This window comes from Ornithorhynchus anatinus, chromosome 7, assembly GCF_004115215.2.
Source record: "Ornithorhynchus anatinus isolate Pmale09 chromosome 7, mOrnAna1.pri.v4, whole genome shotgun sequence".
NCBI classification, from domain to species: domain Eukaryota; kingdom Metazoa; phylum Chordata; class Mammalia; order Monotremata; family Ornithorhynchidae; genus Ornithorhynchus; species Ornithorhynchus anatinus.
Window position 1 is genome coordinate 75681115 of NC_041734.1, and position 26180 is coordinate 75707294.

General features: G+C 46.8%; 1 non-coding gene across 1 annotated transcript; it reads right to left on the reverse strand.

Annotated features, from left to right (window-relative positions):
• Positions 1–24770: 24770 nt before the first annotated feature.
• LOC114813471 lies at positions 24771–24908 on the reverse strand. The gene has a single exon (XR_003761189.1). It is a non-coding gene; the product is annotated as a small nucleolar RNA SNORA7 (small nucleolar RNA).
• Positions 24909–26180: the final 1272 nt, after the last annotated feature.

The following is a 26180-nucleotide window of genomic DNA, read 5'->3' on the forward strand; positions in this document are numbered from 1 at the left end:
CTTCTCCCAGGTCTCGGGAGCAAGAAGAGGGGAGCGAAGTGCCGGTCACCAAGTCACCCAGGATGTTAGCAAACCAAACCGGACCAAGGATCGTGGCCTAGTTAAGAGAATGATCTGGGGACCAGAGAGAAGTGATTAACCCTATGATGGAGAGGCAAAATCCAGTCGAAGATTCTAAGATCCTCAAAGTACAGGCCATTGTTTTAAGGAGATGTTCTTCCCCTGGACTCTATTTATTGCCATTGTTCTTGTCTGCCTGTCTCCCCCGATTAGACCTTAAGCCCGTCAAAGGGCAGGGACTGTCTCTATCTGTTGCCGATTTGTACATTCCAAGTGCTTAGTACAGTGCTCTGCACATAGCAAGCGCTCAATAAATACTATTGAATGAATAAACTCCTCTCTAGATTGCCAACTCCTTGAGGACAGGGATAGTGTCTAGCAATTCTATTGTACTGTACTCTCCTCAAGCACTTAGTAAAGTGCTCTGCACACAGTCAACGCTTAATAAATAGCCCTGACTGTTCAAATGAGAAAGCAAAGCCAGCGGCTATGAGTGCAAATCGATTGGACAAGAAGGAAGGACCAAGAAGAGAGATTGGGACAGTCAGGATTGGCTTTCACCTCTCCCACAGTCTCCTCGGATGGGTCACTCTCACGGGAAACTTATTCCCACATTCTGGGATTGAGTGACATTCCAGGGCACTGTATCCATTCCCAGAGAAGCTACCCGGTGTCCTTGACAACTAGAACGGAGAAGCCAGAAGATTTTATGAATTCTAAACCCCAAAAGAATTTATAATAATAATAATGATCGTGGTACTTACTGAGCACTTACTATATTCCAGCCACTGTACTACCAGTGGGGTGGATACAAGCAAGTTGGGTTGGACACGGTCCCTGTCCCACGTGGGCTCACAGTCTCAATCCCCATTTTACAGATGAGATAACGGAGGCACAGAGAAGTGAAGTGACTTGCCCAAGGTCACAGAGAAGACCACTGACAGAGCAGGGACTAGAAGCCATGACCTTTTAAGACCCAGGCCCGTGTTCTATCCACTATGCCGTGCTGCTTCTCTAATTTCTGGTAAGAAACAGCCAAATGAGAAAACTTCCAGCCATAAGGCTTCATTTTCCCTGTGTGGTGGATGGAGATGAGGATTAGGGGGCAGCCAGAAGTCCCCCTGTCTCCTGAGCAAGACTTCCAGGGACCATCCTGCAGAAAGACAAACCCCTTTTTATGGTTAATTGTTAAGCGCTTACTATGTGCCAGGCACTGTACTAAGAGCTGGGGTACATACAAGCTAATCAGGTTGGACACAGTCCCTGTTCCACAGTCTTAATCCCCATTTTACAGATGAAGAACTGAGGGACAGAGAATTGAACTGACTTGCCCAAGTGACAGAGGGAAGATTAGAGAGCTGGTCCTTCTGACTTCCAGACCCATGCTCCCTCCACCAGGCCATGCTGCTCCTCTGCAGTCTCCGACAACCTGGCAATCCAGCCAGTTTTGTAGAAGACGGTCGGTTTTCAGCTGATCTGTCCCCTGACCTGACATTTCATTCATTCATTCAGTCATATTTATTGAACGCTTACTGTGTGCAGAGCACTGTACTGAGCACTTGGAAAGTACAATTCAGCAACAGAGACAATCCTGCCCAACAATGGCCTCACGGTCTAGAAGGTGGGAGACAGACATCAAAACAAGTAAACAGACATCAATAGCATCAATATGAATATGACACATGACACATGACACCTTTATCCTCTACTTTTTTCCCCCGACCTGCTCTCTTTTTCTTACCCAACCCTGTTCAGACATCCCAGACCTTGCTCAGCATGCGCCTTTTCACCTCATCTTTCTGTTACTTTCATTTGCAGCGTGGCTCAGTGGAAAGAGCCCGGGCTTGGGAGTCAGAGGCCATGGGTTCAAATCCCGGCTCTGCCACTTGTCAGCTGCGTGACTGTGGGCGAGTCACTTCACTTCTCTGTGCCTCAGTGACCTCATCTGTAAATTAACTGTGAGGCTCATGTGGGACAACCTGATTACCCTGTATCTCCCCCAGCACTTAGAACAGTGCTCTGCACATAGTAAGCGCTTAACAAATGCCAACATTATTATTATTTGCTCCTTCTTCTGCTTGTTATTGTTATGCTCTCCCAAAAGCTTATTACGGTGCTTACCACTCAGCGGATGCTCGTTGAATGCTATTGTTTAATTGATTGGATAGTTCTCTCCTCTAATGTCCTTGTGTCCTGTTCCCTAACTGTTTCCTCTCATCCTATGCCTCTCTCCCTTTTCTTCTGTTGTTTTTTTTCTCTCCTTATCATCTCGGGGTTCTCCTCATTCATTGATAGTCCTATAATAATCATCACCGAGAAGCAGCCTGGCCTAGTCGAGAGCGGTCTGGGAGTCAGAAGGACCTGCATCCTAATCCCGGCTCTGCCAGTTGCTTGCTGTGTGACCTTGGGCAAGTCACTTAACCACTCTGTGACTCAGTTTCGTCAACTGTAAAAATGGGGATACCTGTTCTCTCTCCTACCTAGACTGTGAGCTCTTAGTAGGTGAGAAGCACTGTCCTAAACACAGGGGTGGGTACAAATTAAATTGATGAGGAAACTGAGGTCCAGGGAGGTTATGTGACATCCGCAATTACACAGCAGGCCAAAAGTAGAGTGGGGATTAGAACTCGGGTTTCTTGACTCCCAGTCTAAAGTTTTTTCCATTAGGTCGTGCGTTGGATGTTTTCAAGGCCAGAGCTGTTCCACAGGACTCTGACTCGTTGCCTGCAATGACACCTCTTGGCTTTCAGCCATCTACAGCCTGATGACACAGAGCAGCTGCTTTCTCTGCTCTTGGGTTTTCCCTGGTCTGACCTTGGGAGTTTCTTGCCGTGGCGTCCTCTAAATGTGAATGCGTATCCGTTCAGAGAGCAGCTCTCATACTCTTCTCTGGATCTGGTGTCATCTTATCTGGCCTCAGTGAGGCAGAATTTTCTTATCCTGGTTGGAGGTCTGCCTGTCCTATGTAACATATATCCCGAAAGTGACCCTTGGACCTGCAAAGCAGAGCTCTGTGGGTTTTGTCAAGTCAGATTCTTCGTCAGGCTTTAGTTTGATACTTTGGCCGTGGCCATATGGAACCCGGCCATACTATTCCCCTATGGGCCTGAGATGAATATCTGGGGGAGTTGGAGAGGTCAGGATGTCCAAGCTAAAGGATGTGCTTTTGCAAAAATATACACTTGGACCACAGGGTGGTTTTAATGATGTCCTTTCTGCCCTCTGATTCTATCGTTTGTTCAAATCATAAAAATGAAGCCGTTTAAGTAAAAATAAATCATGGTAAAACTCGTCCCAGAGCCAGTGGAATGTGGTATAAATAAGCAGAAAGGCTGAAACGATGCCACCGGGAAGGGGTGAGAAAAGTTTAGGAAAACACCCGCGAATTTTTGCCCTTTTGTTCCCGCAATTGCTACTTATATGGTTAAGCTACTTCTGCTTTCATCGGTGCAATTCCCGGGAGAGAGAGTCCGATGTTGGCACCGAGGGCAGCCCGGTGAGCCCCGGAAGGAACCAGCTGAGATTCTAAAAGAAAAAGTTCCTTAAAAAAATGCTTGCAGCAAAAAAAGGATGAAAGGCCGAATGAAAAGCCGTTCAAGACCTGGAAAGGGTTTCACGTTCATTTGAGGTCAGTCAGTGGTATTTTCTGAGCACTTACTGTGTGAATAAGACTATATGAAGCGCTCGGGGGAGAACAGAACAATAGAGTTGGTAGATATGGTTCCTGACCTCAAGGAGAGTACAGTCTAGGAGGAGGAATTTACTATTTGTAGTTGGTATGGCAGGCTGCCGAAGAGTTGGGACACGTAATAATGGTATTTACTTAATGTTTACTTCTAATAATAATGATTATGGTATCTGTTAAGCACTGGGTTTTTGCAAATACCATGGACTGCCCAAAAAGCAAATGGATTTTGGAGCAAATTAAACCAATGTGGTCTTTGGAAGGCCAGACGACTCGACTTAAATTGGCATATTTTGGACACATAATCAGGAGGACTGATTCTCTGGAGAATAATAATAATAATAATGTTAGTATTTGTTAAGCGCTTACTATGTGCAGAGCACTGTTCTAAGCGCTGGGGTAGATACAGGGTAATCAGGTTGTCCCACGTGAGGCTCACAGTTAATTCCCATTTTACAGATGAGGTAACTGAGGCATAGAGAAGTTAAGTGACTTGCCCACAGTCACACAGCTGACAAGTGGCAGAGCTGGGATTCGAACCCAGGACCTCTGACTCCCAGTAATGCTAGGAAAAGTCCAGGGACAATGTGGAAGAGGCAGACCGGCAGCTAAATGGATAGAGACCATAACAACGATAACGGAAGAACCGTTAGATTGCGGACTGTGGCAGAGGACAGGACGTTCTGGAGAAAGTATATCCACGGAGTCGCTATGAATTGGAAAAGACTTGATGGCACTTAATAATAATCGCTAGATGTTAAGCCCTGAGATAGATTCAAGATAATCAGGTCAGATTATCGGGGACAGTCCTTGTCCCACGTTGGACTCACAGTCTAAGGGAGAACAAGCATTTAATCCCCATTTTACAGGTGAGGATGCTGAGGCACAGTGATCTTAAGTGACTTGCCCAAGATCACACAGCTTAGTATGTGCTGAAGCAGTGGGATAAGTGTTGAGGTAGATACAGGATAATCAGATAGGACATAGTCCTGGTTCCACCCAGGGCTCTGGATCTAAGAGATAGAGAAGGGAGGTATTTTATCCTAATTTCACAAAGGAGGAAACTGAGGCCCAGACAGATTTCATAACTGGCCCAATCACTTAGTAGGCCACTGGCAGAGCCAGGATTACAATCTAGGTCTTTGGATCCCAAGACTCATGCTCTTTCCACTAGGTCATGCTGCACATTTTTTGTGTGTGTTAAACACTTACTATGTGCCAGGCACTGTTCTAAGTGTTGGGGTAGATGCAAGGTAATCAGGCTGGATAAAGTCCATGACCCACAGAGGGTTCACAGTCTTAATCCCCATTTTACAGATGAGGTAACTGAGGCACAGATAAGTTAAGTAACTTACCCCAGGTCACTCAGCAGACTTGTGGCAAGGCTGGGATTAGAACCCAGGTCCTTCTGACTCGCAGGCCTGTGCTCTACCCAGTTGGCCATGCTGCTTGAGCATCTGTGTTTGCGAATCGCTGGTATAGTCTAAATCAATCCATCAGTCAACCAACTGATGGTGTTTTTTGAGCACTTACCGTGTGCGGAGCTCTGTGTGAAATGCTCCTGCTTCACTATTTGGGGTGTGAAAACGCTTCTGTGAACATATTCTGACAGACATTCACTCTTTCACAGGCACGCTCTCAGCCTCACTTTCAACCACACACCTATCCACCCCCTGTCTCTCATGCTTTTTTTTGTGACTCGGCACATGCTGGGCAGATCGCTTTAGGAATTTTGAGGGAAGAATCTTCCGTTTTTCGGTCGATCCCGCAGAGTGCAAATTTGGTACTATACGGTTGGTGAAAATAGCAGTGATTGTCCAGGGTTAACAAGGTTCCTGCTTCTGAAGCTACATTCTGCCTACCAACACCCCCCCCGGCACCCTGATGCGGCATGTCTGCCTTGCTGCGGGATAGCATTTCCGGCTTTTTAATCCACATATCCCGGTTCATCTACCTCGCCGTCTTTCTAGATGGCTTTGATATGGTCCTCTAGTGCAGGGCAGGCAGGATAGAAGACGACTCGTCGGTCCGAGGGGGAGAGAGGAGGCGGAAAGGTATCAGTGTAAAGTAACCGACACCGTTGTCCATCAGGGAGATTTCCAGGTCCGATCAGAAGATACATAGCGATATAATTTTTTTAAAAATCCCTGAATGCCCCAAGGTTCATTACCCTATTTATTTTGTTAATGAGGTGTACATCCCCTCGATTCGATTTATTGTGATTACGTTATCTTGTTTTTGTCCGTCTGTCTCCCCCGATTAGACTGTGAGCCCGTCACTGGGCAGGGATTGTCTCTATCTGTTGCCGAATTGTACGTTCCAAGTGTTTAGTATTCATTCATTCATTCATTCATTCAATAGTATTTATTGAGCGCTTACTATGTGCAGAGCACTGTACTAAGCGCTTGGGATGAACAAGTCGGCAACAGATAGAGACAGTCCCTGCCGTTTGACGGGCTTACAGTCTAATCGGGGGAGACGGACAGACAAGAACAATGGCAGTAAACAGCGTCAAGGGGAAGAACATCTCGTAAAAACAATGGCAACTAAATAGAATCGAGGCGATGTACAATTCATTAACAAAATAAATAGGGTAACGAAAATATATACAGTTGAGCGGACGGGTACGGTGCTGTGGGGATGGGAAGGGAGAGGTGGAGGAGCAGAGGGAAAAGGGGAAAATGAGGCTTTAGCTGCGGAGAGGTAAAGGGGGGATGGCAGAGGGAGTAGAGGGGGAGGAGGAGCTCAGTCTGGGAACGCCTCTTGGAGGAGGTGATTTTTAAGTAAGGTTTTGAAGAGGGAAAGAGAATCAGTTTGGCGGAGGTGAGGAGGGAGGGCGTTCCAGGACCGCGGGAGGACGTGACCCAGGGGTCGACGGCGGGATAGGCGAGACCGAGGGACGGCGAGGAGGTGGGCGGCAGAGGAGCGGAGCGTGCGGGGTGGGCGGTAGAAAGAGAGAAGGGAGGAGAGGTAGGAAGGGGCGAGGTGATGGAGAGCCTTGAAGCCTAGAGTGAGGAGTTTTTGTTTGGAGCGGAGGTCGATAGGCAACCACTGGAGTTGTTTAAGAAGGGGAGTGACATGCCCAGATCGTTTCTGCGGGAAGATGAGCCGGGCAGCGGAGTGAAGAATAGACCGGAGCGGGGCGAGAGAGGAGGAAGGGAGGTCAGAGAGAAGGCTGACACAGTAGTCTAGCCGGGATATAACGAGAGCCCGTAATAGTAAGGTAGCCGTTTGGGTGGAGAGGAAAGGGCGGATCTTGGCGATATTGTAGAGGTGAAACCGGCAGGTCTTGGTAACGGATAGGATGTGTGGGGTGAACGAGAGGGACGGGTCAAGGATGACACCGAGATTGCGGGCCTGCGGGACGGGAAGGATGGTCGTGCCATCCACGGTGATGGAGAAGTCTGGGAGCGGACCGGGCTTGGGAGGGAAGATGAGGAGCTCAGTCTTGCTCATGTTGAGTTTTAGGTGGCGGGCAGACATCCAGGTGGAGACGTCCCGGAGGCAGGAGGAGATGCGAGCCTGAAGGGAGGGGGAGAGGACAGTGCTCTGCAAATAGTAAGCGCTCAATAAATGCTATTGAATTGAATGAATGAATGAATTCTTGAATTGTTAATAATAATAATAATGTTGGTATTTGTTAAGCGCTTACTATGTGCCGAGCACTGTTCTAAGCGCTGGGGTAGACATAGGGGAATCAGGTTGTCCCACCTGGGGCTCACGGTCTTAATCCCCATTTTACAGATGAGGGAACTGAGGCACAGAGAAGTTAAGTGACTTGCCCACAGTCACACAGCCGACAAGTGGCAGAGCTGGATTGTTCTCTCCCATGCACTTAGTACAGTGTTCTGTACACATTAAGCACCCAACAAATACCACTGATCACCATGTTGAAATGCAGTAGTGCCGATTTCTCTTCTGTAAGGCTTCCCTATGTGGGAAAGACCAATAAGAAACCTGGGTTTCCTGGGGGCTTTTCCGCATGGAGACACTGCTAATGTGAAAATCTCCGGTCTCTAAGCCACATAAAATTTCTCCACACCCTTCCTTTTCTTCATTACGGCCATCAGCCTTCTTGGCCGTTTTGAGGAAGGAAGCCTGGAGCCATTCTCACATTCCTAGTGGATTCCCACTTACTGGATTCCCTATCAAATCATTCAGTAATCAGTGGTATTTATCGGGTAGTTCCTGTTTAGTAATAATAATAATAATGTTGGTATTTGTTAAGCACTTACTATGTGCAGAGCATTGTTCTAAGTGCTGAGGGAGATACAGGGTAATCAGGTTGTCCCACGTGAGGCTCACAGTCTTGATCCCCATTTTATTCATTCATTCGTTCAATAGTATTTATTGAGCGCTTACTATGTGCAGAGCACTGTACTAAGCGCTTGGAATGAACAAGTCGGCAACAGATAGAGACGGTCCCTGCCGTTTGACGGGCTTACGGTCTGATCGGGGGAGACAGGCAGACGAGAACGATGGTGATAAATAGAGTCGAGGGGAAGAACATCTCGTAAAAACAACGGCGACTAAATAGAATCGAGGCGATGTACATTTCATTAACAAAATAAATAGAGTAATGAAAATATATACAGTTGAGCGGACGAGTACGGTGCCGAGGGGACGGGAAGGGAGGGGGGAGGAGCAGAGGGAAATGGGGGTAAAATAGGGTTAAGCTGCGAAGAGGTTGGGGGGGCGGTAGAGGCAGTAGAGGGAGAAGGGGAGCTCAGTCTGGGAAGGCCTCTCGGAGGAGGTGAGTTTTAAGTAGGGTTTTGAAGAGGGGAAGAGAATCAGTTTGGCGGAGGTGAGGAGGGAGGGCGTTCCGGGACCGCGGGAGGACGCGGCCCGGGGGTCGACGGCGGGATAGGAGAGACCGAGGGATGGTGAGGAGGTGGGCGGCGGAGGAGCGGAGCGTGCGGGGTGGGCGGTAGAAAGAGAAGGGAGGAGCTGAGGCATAGAGAAGTTAGGTTCATTCATTCATTCAATAGTATTTATTGAGCGCTTACTATGTGCAGAGCACCGTACTAAGTGCTCGGAATGTACAAATCGGTAATAGATACAGTCCCTGCCCTTTGACGGGCTTATAGTCTAATCGGGGGAGACAGACAGACAAAAACAATGGCAATAAATAGAATCAAGTTAAGTGACTTGCCCACAGTCACACAGCTGACAAGTGGCAGAGCCGGGATTCAAATCTGTGACCTCTGACTCCCAAGCCCGTGATCGGTCCACTGAGCCACGCTGACTTGCCTACAGTCTTTACAGAGCACTCTACTAGGAGCTTGGGAGCATACAGTACAATAGAGTTGAGAGCTGGTAGAAGCAATCCCCGTATTTGAGTAATTTTCTGTCTAGTGAGGGAAACATTAAAATAAATTACAGATAGAAGTGGCAGATTAGGACATGTACAGAAATGCCACGGGGCTGGAGGTGGGACAAATATCAAAGGACTTAAGGGGAACAGTCTCAAGCACAAAGGCAGTGCCGAAGGAGAGAAAATGCCGGGGTTGGGGGGGAGGAAATGGGTGGGTAGTCAGGGAAGGCTTTTTGGAGGAGATATGATTTTAGTAGGGCTTTGAAAATGAAGAGAGTCATAGACAATCAGATATGAAAGGGAATTCCAGGCCAGAGGGTGGATGTGGGCAATAGAGACAAGATCAAAGTGCACGTTGGTGTCAGAGGATCGAAATGTGTGAGCTGGGTTTTTCGCGGGAAGGAGCATGGTGAAGTTGGAGAGGGAGAGCTCGTCTATCTCACCGTCGACCTCTTTCCCACATCCTACCTCTAGCCAGCAATGCCCTCCCTCCTTATATCTGACAGACGGCTATTCTCTCCCCCTTCAAAGCCTTACGGAAGGCACTTCTCCTCCAAGAGGCCTCCCCTGCCTAAGCCCTCCTTTCTTCTTCTTCCTCTCCCTTCTGCATCACCCTGACTTGCTCCCTTCATCCATCATCCCCTCCCAGTACCACTGCACTTTCGTACATATCCGTAAGTTATTTATATTTATGTGTGTCTCCCCCTTTAGACTGTAAGCTTGTCGTGGGCAGGGGATGTGCCCATTCGTTGTTGTATTGCACTTTCCCAAGCGCTTAGTAAGGTGCTCTGCACACTGTAAGCACTCAGTAATAATAATGATGGTATTTGTTAAGTGCTTACTGTGTGCCAAGCACTGTTCTAAGCACTGGGGTAGATCCAAGATAGTCAGCTTGTCCCCCAAGGGGCTCCCAGTCTTAATCCCCATTTTCCAGATGAGGTAACCGAGGAACGGAAAAGTTAAGTGACTTGTCCAAAGTCACACAGCTGATAAGTGGCAGGGCTGGAATTAGAACCCGTGACCTCTAACTCCCAAGCCCATGCCTGAATGAATGAATGCAGATTGAGGGTCTTAAAGCCAACTGTAAAGAATTTCTGTTTGATATGAAGTTTATATGGGCAAACCCTGGAGGTTTTTGAGGAGTGGAGAGATGCACAGAATGATTTTGAAGAACTGATAGCGGCAGCCGAGTGAAGTAAGGACCGGAATAGGGAGAGACAAGAGGTAGGGAGGTCAGCGAGGAGACTGACGCAAGGCAGGATATGATAACTACTTAAATCGGTATGGTAACAGTTTGGATGTAGAGGAAGGGGCAGATTCTAGAGATGTTTTGAAGGGAGACCTGACAGGATTTGGTTTAGACATTGTCTCAAGACATTGCCTACAATCTGTCTTGCCACCCCATCCTGCTGTCTTCTTTACTTTCTCCATTCTGCTAGAACACTTTTGTTCACCACTACACTCTGTTATTGCCCTTCTTCTGGCAAAAGAATTGATACTGAAAGGTAGTGAGGCCTCAGGGCCTGGGAATCAGAGGACCTGGGTTCTAATCCCCAGAACCACCTCATTCCTGTTGTGTGACCTTGGGCAAAGCACTAACTTCTCTGTACCTCGGTTACCTCATCCATAAAATGGGGACTTAATACCCATTGCCTCCTGCTTAGACTGTGAACCCTGTATGAGACAGGCACTGTGTCTGACGTGAACATCTTGTATCCTCCCCAGCACTTAGAACAGTGCTTGACACATAGCCAACCCTTAACAAATACCGAGATGATTAGTGTTATCGTTATTATTATTGTTATTATTTCACTGGACTAACTGGTCTGTTTCTTTAATCGTTAATCATCACAAACATTCCTGAACGTGTATCTCACCTGAGCTCCCTGTGGACGTGGAAATACTTCACCTCACTATTTTGTATTTCCCAAGTGATTAGGGTGTTGCACAGCACCCACTGTGCATGTTCACTGAATATAATATTATTTTTACTACCCCGGCATCTACTGCTGCTAATGTTCATGTTTTCAGGTGTGTGGGCGTGTGGGGGGAAACGTGTCACTTCCCAGCCTCCTTTCATTCATTCAATTCAATCGTATTCATTGAGCCCTTACTGTGTGCGCCGCACTGTAGTAAGCGCTTGGGAGAATACAACAACAGACAGACACATTCTCTGCCCACAAGGAGCTCACAGTCTAGAGGGGGAGATAGACATTAATATACATAAATAAATTACAGATAGAATCATAAGTGCTATGGGGATGGGAGGGAAGAGGAATGAAGGGAGCAAGTCAGGGTGATGCAAAAGGGAGTGGGAAAAGAGGAGAGGAGGGTTTAGTCAGGGAAGCCTTCTTGGAAGAGATGTGCCTTCAATAAGGCTTTGAAGTGGGGGAGAGTAATTATCTGTCGGAGATGAGGAGGGAGAGTGTTCCAGGTAAAGAGGTAGAATGTGGGTGAGAGGTGGGTGATAAGATCGAGGTACAGTGAGGTTAATATTAGAGGAACAAACTGTGCCGGCTGGGTTGTAGTAGGAGAGTAGCAAGGTGAGGTAAGAGGGAGCAAGGGGATTGAGTGCTTTAAAGGCAATGGTGAGGAGTTTTTGTCTGAGAATCCATAGCAATTCTCAATCTCCTGTAGAGAATCCAGAGCAATGATGGTTTAGAAAGCTTTTATTTGTTTGTATTATGGTGCTCGTTAAGTGCTTACTATTTGCCAAACACTGTTCTAAGCACTGGGTAAGTGCAAGTTAATTAGGTCACGCACAATCCCTGTCCCACACCTGACTCACCGTCTAAGAAGGAGGGAGAACAGCTATGTAATCCCTATTTTACAGTTGAGGAAAATGAGGCTCAGAGAATAATAATGTTGGTATTTGTTAAGCGCTTACTATGTGCCGAGCACTGTTCTAAGCGCTGGAAGTGAAGTGACTTGCCCAGGGTCACCCAGCAAGCAATTGGCAGAGCCAGGATTACAACTCAGGTGCTCAAACTGCAAAGGCCATGCTCCTTCCACTAGGCCATGCGGCTTCTCAAGAACAGTCCAAGATCCTCAAGGCCAACAGGGTAAATCTGCCCCATTGAGGAAACTAAAAGTGCTCTCATGTCCCCCCAGCCTAATCTTCCCATGTATAAATAAAGACAGCTGTTTGGGAGCTTGCATAGAACAGAAGTGGGAGATTTTTTGAATTTCACTGTGCATAGTTTCAGGGTTTTACACTTCAAATACTAATAATGATAACTGTGGAATTCATTGAGTGCTGATTATTTGCCAAGTGGTGGAGCAGGTAAAACATAGATCAGACACAGTCCCCTGTTCCACATGAGGCTCGCAGTCTAAGGTAGAAGGAGAAGAGTTATCTTATTCCCATTTCATAGATGAGGACACCGAGGCACGGAAAAGTTAAGTGACTTGTTCAAGATCACACAGGAGGCAAGTTGTGAAGCCAGGATTAAACCAGGTCTCCTCAGTCCCAGCCCTGTAGTTTTTCCAGCCGAGGAACCAAGTGCTCAAAGATATCATTTCTAGATTGACATCTCCCTTGAAGGAAGACAGAGAAGAAAGCAGTCTGCTAATGGGCAAACAGGTGTTGTACGAATTCATCGTTCAGTCGCCTTGGCCCCGATCTTTCTACCGTACATTTTTGACTGCCCAAGATGAAACTATGCCTTCGACCATTCTTCCGCCCTGGCATTTCAGAATGTGGGAAGCTCAATCCCGAGCAGCTGCTTGATCTTCTCGAGGGCATTTACTAAGCTCGTCTTGGCACGGCTTAGTCCACGAGACTGACCGAGGCACTTGGCCCCGTGCTAAGCAGTAAAGAGCAAGGAGTGCCCTGCATTGCTCCCAACCTATCATTTCTCACCGCCCTTGGCTCAGTTGACCTCTGCTTTGACGAGTAACTGGACATAACCAGTTCTGCTAAGGCCCAAGGAGATTACCTCACCGCCAGAGCCACCCTTGATTATCCCCTCACCCAGTCCCCATCCCCCTATCCCCACCAAAATTCACCGCAAATGTGAATGAGCCTCTATGGGCAGCCGGCTGAATGTCAGTTATTTTTTTATGGTATTTGTTAAGAGCTTAGTAGGTGCCAGGCATTGTCCTAAGCGCTTGGCAGTTGGGGAGCCGGGAGGTTGGGGTGGGAGGCAGATTGCATCTCCACACTCCCACTCTTCCACTGTCAAGCCATCTACTTCCTGTCATCAATGGACTGGCTGTGCCTGGGAATAACAACAACAGCTTGTGGTCCTGTTCATTTCACCTCCTGCTTGTTCTATTTCCTTCTCCTCACTGAGCTTTGGCTCCAAAACAGTCCCCTGAGCCTGAAAAATATCTGCTGGCTCCAAAGAGGGAGGAAATGGAGAGGAAAGTGAAAGGGAACAGCGGGAGCAACTGCAGCTACTTCGTGTTCCAGATTACTTCCCTGCCAGCAGAAGGCCTTTCCTTTCCCTTGTGGAATTTGGGACGATTCCCTTCTTCCATGTGAGGGTATTATTAATGAAAAGTTACCCCCCTACCCAATATCAGTCACATGACAACTTTCCATTGGGATTCATTCATTCACTAGTATTTATTGAGCGCTTACTATGTGCAGAGCACTGTACTAAGCGCTTGGAATGTACAATTCGGCAACAGATAGAGACAATCCCTGCCCATTGATGGGCTTACAATCTACTCTGGGGAGAGAGACGGACAAAAACAAGACAACTTAATCACGATAAATAGAATCAAGGGGATGTACACCTCATTAACAAAATAAATAGGGTAATTAAAATATATACAAATGAGCACAGTGCTGAGGGGAGGGGAAGGGAGAGGAGGAGGAGCAGAGGGAAAGGGGGGTTAGCTGAGGGGAGGTGAAAGGGGAAGGGAGAGGGAGCAGAGGGAAAAGGGGAAACTCAGTCTGGGAAAGCCTCTTGGAGGAGGTGAGCTCTACTCTCCCGGGAGAGTACAACAGAGTTGGTAGACACATTCTCTGTCCACAAGGAATTTACAGACTAGAGAGGGGGACAGACATCAAAATAAGTATTGGCCACGCACGTAAGTGCTATGGGGCTGAGGGTGGGATGAATAGCAAATGCTTAAAGGGTACAGACCTAAGTGCAGAGGTGAATCAGAAGGGAGTGGAAGTAAGGGAAAAAGATGGATCCAAATGCTTAGGATCAATTCGACCTAGCCTGACCCACAGTTGGTTCTTACCTATCCATTCTGGATGTGGTCTTAGGGGCCATGAAAACCTCAGAACCCAGTAAGGGTTTAGGAGACCCCGATGTCTCAGCAGCACCAGCAAGTGGTGGGCTCACCATCCCTCCCACCTCTTTTCATTCAGTCTGAAGATGTGGAGGAATGTGGCAGAGAGGGTGATTCAGCTGACTGCCCCAAGTAAAGCAAGTTTTTGGAAAGGTTTCTATTCCAAACAAAGTCCTTTGTGAACTTGAGATGAGTCCCTTCCAAGTAAATTCCTAACTTTTATTTGGATGACTGGCATGTCTTTTGAGGAGATGGAAGTATCATTTCAGTCAATTCTGTGTAGCAGCCTTCCCTGCTATTGTATTATTGCTATTTTGTTGATTTTTTTTTTACTGTAGGCAATTTGATCTCATCAGCTCTAGTCTCTAAACAGTCTCTAACTTCACCACCTCTGAAATTCCACTCTCAGACCACAACCTCCTGACCTGCCGTCTCTCCCGCACAACCACTCCCCACACCTCTGTCCTACTCCCTCACGGAGACCTCAGTTCTTTTGATCCCCCCTTCCAATTTTCCAGTCATCATGCCAAATTCGGTCCCCATATACAACCTACCTTCTCCTGATGGGCAAAATCCAAGCCCTCAACTCCACCCTCTCCAATGAACTCAACTCCCTCCTTCCTCCTTCCTCTGCCAATCTTGTACCACCCCCCACAGCCCTGAATCACCTCCAAGATATACTTACTCCACACTTGCATAGGAGCAGACAATAGGCAGACCTCATCCATCGCAAACTCATCCTCACCTGCTTTAACTCTGTCTTCTCTCTGCTCAGCAACAATACTGCTCCATCCTTGAGTCTTATGCCCGTTGCCCAAGAGAGCTGTTTCAGACTTTTAACTCCCCCCTCAAACCCCTTGTCCTCCAGGGCCCCTCACACCTAGTTCTTGCCTCTACATAGATTGCCCCATACTTCACTGATAAAATTGAAATCATCAGGCATGATTTCCCTACCATCTCCCCTACTCCTCTCCAGTCCGACCCTCGTTCTGCCCACTTTTTCTCTCCCATCCTTCCCAATGCTATCTCAAGAGGAGATGTCCCACCTCCTCTCAAAATGTATGCCTCCACCTTCACCTCCTACCCCCCCCCTTAACATCTTGTCACCGGCCTTTTTACCTGGATGACCGCAATCTTCAACAGTTAACTTTCATTCGATCATTCAATGGTATTTTTGAGTGCTTACTGTGTACAGAGCACTGTACTAAGTGCTTGAAAAATAAAATGCAGAAATAGGGAGACTCTCCAATCACATCTTCCCACTGGTTTCAAACATGCTCATGTCTCCCCATCCTAAAAAAAACAAAACACCCTTGACCCCATGGCTCCCTCCAGTTCTCATCCTCCCTCCCTCCTACAATTCATCTCCAAACTCTTTGAGTGAGTTGACTGTACCCACTGCCTCCACTTCCTCTCCTCCAGTTCATTCATTCATTCATTCATTCAATTCATTCAGTAGTATTTATTGAGCGCTTACTATGTGCAGAACACTGTACTAAGCACTTGGAATGTACAATTTGGCAACAGATAGGGACAATCCCTGCCCTATAATGGGCTCATAGTCTAAACGGGGGAGACAGACAGCAAAGCAAAACAGAACAAAACGATACAAGACAACATCATCATGATAAATAGAATCATGGAGATATAGACCTCATTATCAAAATACATAGGGCAATAAATAATATATACAAATAAGCACAATGTTGGGGGAGGGGAAGGGGAGAAGAGCAGAAGGCAGGGGGGAAGAGGAAGGGAGGAGGAGCTGAGGGAAAGGGGGCTCAGTCTGGGAAGGCCTCCTGGAGGAGGTGAGCTCTCAGTAGAGCTTTGAAGAGGGGAAGAGAGTTAGTTTGGTGGATGTGAGGAGAGAGGGCATTCCAGGACAACAGTAGGATGTAGAGCAGTGGTTGACAGTGGGACAAGTGCGAACAGGGGACTGTGAGGAGCAGCAGAGGAGCGGAGTGTACGGGGGGGGCAGTAGAAAGAGAGAAGGGAGGTGAGGTAGGAGGGGGCAAGGTGATGGAAAGCCTTGAAGCCAAGAGTGAGGAGTTTCTGTTTCATGCGGGGGTTGATAGGCAACCACTGGAGGTTTTTGAGAAGAGGAATGACATGCACAGAACGTTTCTGTAGAAAGATGATCCGGGCAGCGGAATGAAGAATAGACTGGAGTGCGGAGAGACAGGAGAAAGGGAGATCAAAGAGGAGACTGACAATAATCCACTCAGGATATTTTGAGAGCTTGTACCAGCATGATAGCAGTTTGGATGGAGCGGAAAGGACAGATCTTGGTGATATTGTGAAGGTGAGACCGGCAGGTGTTGGTGACAGATTGGTTATGTGGGTGAATGAGAGAGCAGAGTCAAGGATGACAACAAGGTTGCAGGCCTGTGGGACCGGAAGGATGGTAGTGCCATCCACAGTGACGGGGAAGTCAGGGAGAGGACAGGGTTTGGGAGGGAAGATAAAGAGCTCAGTCTTAGACATGTTGAGTTTTAGGTGGCGGGCAGACATCCAAGTGGAGATGTCCTGGAGGCTGAAGGAGATATGAGGCTGGAGGGAGGAGGAGAGAACGGGGAGGAGATGTAGATTTGGGTGTCATCTGCATAGAGATGATAGTTGAAGCTGTGGGAGCGAATGAGTTCACTGAGGAAGTGAATATAGATGGAGAACAGAAGAGGGCCAAGAACTGACCCTTGAGGAACCCCTACAGTTAGTGGATTGGGAGGGGGAGGAGGAGCCCGCGAAGGAGACCGAGAATGAACGGCCAGAGAGAGAAGAGGAGAACTGGGAGAGGATGGAGTCCATGAAGCCAAGGTGAGATAGAATGTGGAGGAGAAGGGAATGGTTGACAGTGTCAAAGGCAGCTGAGAGGTGGAGGAGGATTAGGATAGAGTAGGAGCCATTGGATTTGGCAAGAAGGAGGTCACGGGTGACCTTTGAGAGGGCAGTTTCGGTGGAGTGGAGAGGACAGAAGCCAGATTGGAGGGAGTCCAGGAGAGAGTTGGAGTTGAGGAGTTCAAGGCAGCGAGTGTAGACGACTCGTTCTTGGAGTTCGGAAAGGAAGGGTAGGAGGGAGATAGGACGACAACTGGAAGGGGAAGTGGGGTCGAGAGAGGGTTTTTTGAGGATGGGGGAGACCTGGGCATGTTTGAAGGCATAGGGGAAGAAGCCGTCGGAGAGTGAGCGGTTAAAGATGGAAGTTAAGGAGGGGAGGAGAGAAGGGGCGATAGTTTTTATCGAGCGGGAATGGGGTCCGAAGCACAGGTGGAGGAGGTGGCACTTGCAGTTGTCCAAACCAACTCCTCAAATTGCCACCCAAAACCTGTCCTTGCCCTGAATTCCACATCACTATAGACAATTTTTCTATCCTCTCAGTCTCCCAAAACCGTAATTTTGGCATTACTCCTGACTCATCTCTCTAATTCAACCCACATCATCAATCTGGAGCTCCCCTTTCATATCCTACAGACTACCACTTTCCCCAACTTCAGATCCCTCTTAAAATCACATCTCCTCCAAGAGGTCTGCCCAGATTAAGCCCTCATTTTCCCATTCACTATCATTCATTCATTCATTCAATCATATTTATTGAGTGCTTACTGCGTGCAGAGCACTGTACTAAACTCTTGGAAAGTACAATTCAGCAATAAGAAGAGACAATCCCTGCCCACTACTGGCTCACAGTCTAGAGAGGGTGGAGGCAGACATCAATACAAGTAAACAGGTACTAATATAAATAAATAGAATTATTTATTTATTATCAATAGATATATATCTATAGATATAAGTACTGTGGGGCAGGAGGGTGGAAGACCAAAGGGAGCTAGTCATGGTGACACGGAAGGGTGGGGGAGCTGAGGAGGAGCAGAGCTTAGTCTGGGAAGACCTCCTGGAGGAGGTATGCCTTCAGGAGGGATTTGAAGAGGAGAAGAGTGATTGTTTTGCAGATTTGAGGAGGGAAGACATTCCAGGACAGAGGCAGGACATGGGCCAGGGGTTGTGGCGAGATGGGTATGATGGAGGCACAGTGAGAAGGTTAACACCAGAGGAGTTGAAGGTGCGGGCTGGGATGTAGAAGGAGAGAAGGGAGGAGAGGAAGGAGGGGCAAGGTGATGGAGAGCTTTAAAGCCAATGGTGAGGAGTTTTTGTTTGATATGGAGGTGGATGGGCAACCACTGAAGATTTTTGAGGAGGGGGGGTGACATGCCCTGAACATTTCTGTAGAAAGATAATCCGGGCAGTGGAGTGAAGTGTGGACTGGAGTGGGGAGAGGCAGGAAGTCGGGAGGTCATAAAGGAGGCAGTTGCAGTAATCCAGTCGGGATAGGATGAGTTATTTTATTAATTTAGCAGTGGTTTGGTTGGAGAGGAAAGGGTGGATCTTGGCAATGTTGTGAAGGTGAGACTGACAAGATTTGGTGACAGATTGGATATGTTGGTTGAATGAGAGAGCGAAGTCAAGGATAACACCAAGGTTATGGGCTTGTGAGATGATGAGGGCTGTGCTGTTCCTATTTACTTGGATCTGTACCATTTTAGCAGTTGATTCTCACCCCAATCTCAGGCCTATGGCACTTATATACTTAGCCTTATTCCTTCCCGTTTTCCCAAATTGTAATTTATTTTAATTTCTGTCTCCCCCTCTAGTATAAACTCCTGGTGGGAAGGGATTGTGTCTACCGACTCTGTTGTACTGTATTCTCCCAAGCACAATGCTATTTACACAGTAATAATAATAATAATAACGTTGGTATTTGTTAAACGCTTACTATGGGCCAAGCACTGTTCTAAGTGCTGGGGTAGATACAAGGTCATCAGGTTGTCCCACATGGGGCTCACAGTCTTAAACCCCATTTTACAGATGAGGTCACTGAGGCCCAGAGAAATTAAGTGACTTGCCCAGAGTCACACAATTGACAAGTGGTGGAGCCGGGATTAGAACCCACGACCTCTGACTCCCAAGCCCGTGCTCTTTCCACTAAGCCGTGCTGCTTCTCAATACTCAATAATTACTCAGTAAATACTCAATAATTACTATTGATTGATTTTTTTGAAAATATCTGCGTGCTAAGCACATAGTCTCTCTTTCCCCGCTCTCTCTTTCTTTCTCTCCCACTCCCTCCCCAACATCTTTTTTCCTCTCTCTTTCCCATCCCCTCTCCTACCTTCTCCCTCTCTCTCCCACACCCTCTCCTCTTTCCACTTCATTATCATTCTATCTTACACCATTTCTCCCACTCTCTGTTCAGAAACAAACAATCAGGGGCTGGATTACCACCGATTGGTTGATTATAATTAAGATATTTTCCATGGCAGTTGGAGTGTACATCCTGAACACGGGCACCCGGGGAGGCTTCTGTCCAAAAGGCTTGGTGGGCTGGCCCACTGATCCCTTCACTTTCCCCTCCCATTTTCCCACTCCTCTGAGCTGGCAAAGGGATGGTGTTAGCAGAGTTTGCCGCTTCACTGACTAAATGTGCTAAAGCAGCAGAGAGGCAACGATCTACACTTGGGAGAGAGCTACTGAGATGCTCTCTTCTTTCTGGAATTCTGGGTCCTTCTGTGATCAACGAATCAATCAGTCGATGGTATTCCTTTTGTGCTTACTGTGTGCAGAGCACTGGGCTAAGCACTTGAGAGCGGTCACTACAGTCGCTAGACAAGAGGAGCGGTCACTCCAGGAGCTTGCAGTCCAACGACAGAGGACAAGCACAGTGGAGGCAAGACACTGTGTAAATTTTCCATTTACGCCTCTACTGACCACTGAAATCCATATCCGTTATAGATTTATTTCTATTAATGTCTGCCTCCCCCTCTAACAACAATAATAATAATAATAATAATGATTGTGATATTTGTTAAGTTCTTACTATGTACCTAGCAGTGTTCTAAGTAATAATAATGTTGGTATTTGTTAAGCGCTTACTGTGTGCAGAGCACTGTTCTAAGCACTGGGATAGATACAGGGTAATCAGGTTGTCCCACGTGAGGCTCACAGTCTTAATCCCTATTTTACAGATGAGGTCACTGAGGCACAGAGAAGTTAAGTGACTTGCCCACAGTCACACAGCTGACAAGTGGCAGAGGTGGGATTTGAACCCATGACCTCTGACTCCCAAGCCCATGTTTCTTCCACTGAGCCACGCTGCTTCTCAAGTGCCAGAGTAGCTGCAAGGTAATCAAGACAGACACTGTCTCTGACCCACTTGGGGCTCTCAGTCTTAATCCCTAATTTACAGATGAGGTAACTGAGACCCCGAGAATATAAGTGTCTTGCCCAAGGTCACACAGCAGACACTTGGCGGAGCCGGGATGAGAACACACATCCTCCGACTTTCGGGCACGTGTTCTTTCCACAAGGCCACATTCATTCATTGATTCATTCATTCAATCATATTTATTGAGTGCTTTCGGTGTGCAGAGCACTGTCCTAAGCGCTTGGAAAATACAATTTGGCAACAGATAAGGACTATCACTACCCAACAACGGGCTCACAGTCTAGAAGGGGGAGACAGACAACAAAACGAAACAAGTAGACAGGCATCACAACCATCAAAATAGATAAATAGAGCCATAGGTAAATGCACATCATTAATAAAATAAATAGAACAATAAATATGTAGCATTGCTTCTCACTTCTTCCTTCCCTTCAATCGTATTTGAGTGCTTACTGTCTGCAGAGCACTGTACTAAGCGCTTGGAAAGTACAATTCGGCAACAGAGAGAGACAATCCCTACCCAACAAAGGGGTTCCCAGTCTAGAAGATGGGCTCACAGTCTAGAAGACAGCAAGCTCCTAGTGGGTAGGGATCATGTCTACCAACTTCATCATATTTTATTCTCCCAGCGCTCTGCTCTCCGTGAGCATTCAGTAAATACCATTGATCGATTGATCTCATTGTTCTTTTTCCCCCTTTTTAAGCCAGTAGAAACTGTAGTGTCCAAAGGACTCAATTCACAACTGGGGATCAGCGAGAGGAAGGAAATAGATTCTAGAGCCTGCGAAATAAACAGGACCATTTGTCGTTGCTGAGATCTTTGATGTGTTCAGTTTTTTTTTTTGAAAGAGCCTTTTTTTATTTTTTTCGCTCGCAGGTGACACCCACACATATCCTTCATGATTGGTAGAGATCTTGGCTGAGATAACCACTGGAGTTCGAGCAGCCCAATTTCATCTTTGTGTGTCACCACCATGTAAAACCACAACTATAGGAAAACAACGCTGTTTGCAGCTCTTCTGTTTCAACTGACATTTCCACGTAACACTCACAATTCTTGTAAGTTAGGGAGTGGAGTGTTTGAACTTGTCTTTGAGACGGTGCTACTCCCTGTTCGTGCTGCCCAGGCAGTGTGAGACACACTCATCTTCGGAGACAAACACGCTTTTTACAGAGGCTATACCCTCCCCCTAGACCTATCCCTCTTCATAAATCCCATACCTCTGCTGCTTCTAAATGTTTTCGCAGTGCCTCAGTGACAAAATAAGATTAATGGAGAGATGTGTTTTTGAAAAGCCACTTTTGGCCTGCAACTAGATTGAGCTAAAAAACAGGGTCAGCTGGACAGTGTTTAGGACTTCCCACATCCATCCCAACGAACATCCTGAGAGCGTCCAGTATTTTTGGCACCATGCACATGCCTTGCTAATGAGGAAAGAGCAAACCAAAGATACACTCCCAAAGTCGATAGTCTTCTCTGGACAACGGCCCGGGTTTTCTGAGCCCGGGAGCCAATGGTCTTCGAGGTAGCCAAAATCTCTTTGCTCCATAGTCAAGGGACACGTGATCAGGAAGGATGGCAAAGTCTGTAAACTCAGGTACTTTCTTGGCCAACTCTCTAAATGAAAATGCGTCTCTCGGCCTGACTGTCGGCGTCGGGGATTAAAGGAATGGCGGAGCTGTGAGGATGCCACGGGCCGACAGGAAGCCTCTGTTCTCAACTGCCTTTAGAGCTGCTGGGGAGACGTTAAACCTGGCTAATCTCTCTTTGGGTTGGTAGGAAGCTGAGGGTCACTTTGGCATCCGCAAACTCTGCCCATCCGTCATTTCTGCTCCAGGCTTGTGAGCCGGCGACAGAAAATGAAATAAGTAAAAATCTTGCTCTCCGAAATTTCATCATCTTGACAGCACCCGAGAAAGATGAAGGCTCACCGAGGGTCACGTGTGGCATTCATGACAGGATGGATGACGGTGGGAGGAGCGGATGCTATTATTCAGGCAGAGCATCAAGCTGAGAAGCTTAAATTTTATCTCATTTTCGGCTTCGACTTCAAAGTGCTGGAAAGTTTTTCAAGATCAGGGTTTCATTCCTTTCATTAACTCAGGAAGAAGGTATTTATAGAATAGGCTCCGTTTTTCAGCTTATTAACCCCCAGCTTGCCCTTTAAACCTGATTGGACTCGGCCGGTCGTGGATCCATCTAAGATGTCAGTAAGCTCTAGAATATTCTTTCTTGTGGTCTGAGACCCGAGAGCATAGATGGGGTTACGTTGTCTGTTTTCTGATTTAATAAGCTCCATGGCAACAAGGAAGAGGAGTTAGGTTGGGGATGGCTTCATGCTGCTTCGCCATCTATCGGAACACATGATACCCTCATCTATTTGCCAGACAGGACTGAGCTAGAGTATTTAAGGCCGGAGGCCAAAGAGGATCTTCCTCTGCTAAATGGATAATCGTATTTTCATTTGGTTATGCTGTCTTAAGGGCCCGTGCGATTCTGGGATAGAAAAGGATCATCCCAAACTATGAACTCAGCACTTAAACACCCCAAATCTCCAAGCCTACTCTTGAATGTATCTATTTACTTACTCATCTAACGTAATGGATAGAGCACGAGCCTAGGAGTCAGGAGGTCATGGGTTCTAATCCCGGCTCCATCACCTGTCTGCTGTGTGACCTTGGGCAAGTCATTTCATTTCTCTGGGCCTCAGGTACCTCATCTGTAAAATGGGGATTGAGACTGTGAGCCCCACGTGGGCATGGGTCAGGGACTGTGTCCAATTCAATTTTCTTGTATCCACCCCAGCGCTTAGTACATGCCTGGTACATAATAAGCGCTTCACAAATACCATCATCACCATCATCCTCCTCTCTGGAAATTATTTCATGTCCATCTCCCACATTAGACTATAAGCTCCTTGAGGGAAAATATAATGTCTTCTGTCTCTTTTGTTTCCTTGGAGTGCAGGGCTCAGCACACAGCAGGAGCTCAGTTAAATATAATTGGTTGATTGAGAGAGAGAAAAAATTCCCTCCTTCAGTCTGTAAATACGATGGTTTCGTTATCTCCGAAGAGAGGTTTGAGCTGTGCCATTGTGAAATGACTGTGGTAGGTGGAGGAACAGGATTGGACTTCGATGAACATTCCTGTTTCTGGGTCCGTTGGAATCTGATCCAAAACTATTTGTAGGTTAAGACAGAAATCACATCAGCGAAAAGAGTTGTTCAGCATCAGAAAGAGGTTGGCACTGACAGAAGCCACTATTTCCGAAGGTTCAATTTAAAGAAAAGTTAAAAGTAACTGATTTTGCGTAACTGTTAATGGGGGAATTTGTGACTGAAAGTGAATTTAGTTTGATCATTTGAAATCCTCTCTGGCCAGATTATGTCAAACTGTTTGTCGCCTTTACCCATGATAAAGTGGATTTGGGATTGTGTTGATGAAAAAGTATTAATCAGTCAATGGCATTTATTGAGCATCTGTTGTGTACACTGCAGTGTACTGAGCAGCATGGCCTAGTGGAAAGAACATGGGCCTGGGAGTCAGAGGACTTGGGTTCTAATCCCAGCTCTGCTATTTGTCTGCTGTGCAACCTTGGGAAAGTCACTTAAATCCTCTGAGCCTCCATTTCCTCATTCGTAAAATGGACATTAAATCCAACCTAAACTTCAAACCCCATGTGGGACAGGGACTGTGTCCAACCTGATTATCTTGCATCTACCTCAGAGCTAAGTACAGTGATTGACAGATAGTAAGGACTTCATGAACACTCTAATAATAATATATTATTAATAAAAATAGTGAGTTCTGGGGAGTTTGAAATGAAAGTGAAAAACACAGTTTCCATCCTAAAGGAGCTTATTATCTAATAGGGGATAGTAACCTTAGGCTGGGCAATATAATGATCATGTTAATATCATTTGGGCATTATGGTCTGGATTTGCATTGGAGAGCTACCTATGAGGAGAATTTGTTTGACAATTAAAGATTCCTAACTGGGGCTAAACTCATCTTGGGTCTCGTCTTATGCCGTCGAGTCATCTCCGACCCATAGTGACACCATAGACACTTCTCTCCCAGAAGGCCCCACTCTCCACCCGCAATCATTCCGGTGGTGTGTCCATAGAGTTTTCTTGGTAAAAATACAGAAGTGGTTTACCATGGCCTCGTTCCGTGCAGTAAACCCGAGTCTCCGCCCTCGACTCTCTCCCGTGCCGCCGCTGTCCAGCACAGGTGAGTTTTGACTTGTAGCAGATTGCCTGCCACTCGATACCCACTGCCCAAGCTAGGAATGGAATGGGTGGGCCTCTGCTTGACTTTCCCTCCCATAGTCGAGACTGGTAGAGTACTGGAAACTCTCCAGTTGCGATCCTGAGAAGGACCATCTTGGGTAGGAAAGCCTAATCGTATGCATTTGCTTGGAGAAAGTTGAGGTAGGGGTCATTCACCCTCTATGCAAGAGTGGAGCACCCTGGGATGGCTGCTCTGTTATCCACAAAACCCCTCCACCATTCCTCTGACTCCTCCAAGAAAAACCATAAGATTGGTGTTTGCAGTAGATGAGCCTTGCTGCTGTGTGTTGAAGAGACTGGAACGAGGAGAGGTTATAGTCTGGGAGAAAAGCAAGGAATCCGTTCATACCAGTGGCCTCAACTATTGTTGCATTTTTTGTAAATTTGAAATCTTCTGCTAGATGTTCTTTCATGTTCTATACCCTGGTCCTTGCATTTTTGATCTTTTAGGATGTTTGTGAGCTTATGCTTGGATTATGTTCTCCATCAGATTGTAACATTTTGAGGACACCAACCACGGCTTATTCTTCCTTTGGTCTCCCTCCATGAATAATGCCCAGCCACCGCTGAATACCCAGGACACCTTATACATCAATAAACGGTGGTATGAGGACCGAAGGAGGTCTCCTCTGTGTTCTCTGAGACGATGCAAAGGCCACCAAGACTAGTGGACTGACCAAAATATCAACAAAATAAAGTACTGGTAGCTATGGGAATCATGCATAAATGAGGCATTTCATGAACATCAACTTCCTTTTTGCATGGTAAACAAAATTCTCTGAAACATACATCCTGATTGATTCTCCTAAGGATGACTTCTGCAGCTTTATTTTCTGGTCTTCGGTGTAATAGAAAGAAAAGGAAAAGACCGGTGTTCTCAAAGTACATAAGAGATCCCATGTGTGTTTCATCAGACCTTTCTGAATGAAGATAGACTTTCTGAAGCTCCGCGTCAGGGGCTTGGGGAATGTAGGGGAAGGAGGCATAAATGTGAGAAGGGAAGGAGAGGCTCATATCCTTCTTGCTATCATTAAAATGTGGCCCTCTTCTCCCATGAATCTTGCATTGTTGGGGACTGGGAGGGGGAGGAGGAGAAGGGGCACCTAAAATATGGGAGGGAGATGAATGCGCCCGAGTAGGAGAGCAAACAGGCTTTCTCCTGTGTGCATGTGCAAGACCTCTGTATTGTGTTCTCACTTCCCAGCTGGGTTTCAGAAAAAAACCCAGTCTCACAAACAAACCAGAAAAACAAAAAAAAAGAAGGTCCCAGGAGTAGCACAGAAGTCAACCCACTTAGAACAGGTCCTAGTGCAGTTCTTTACCCTGAGTGCTAACTCAGTATATTCTGTTGACCGACAAAC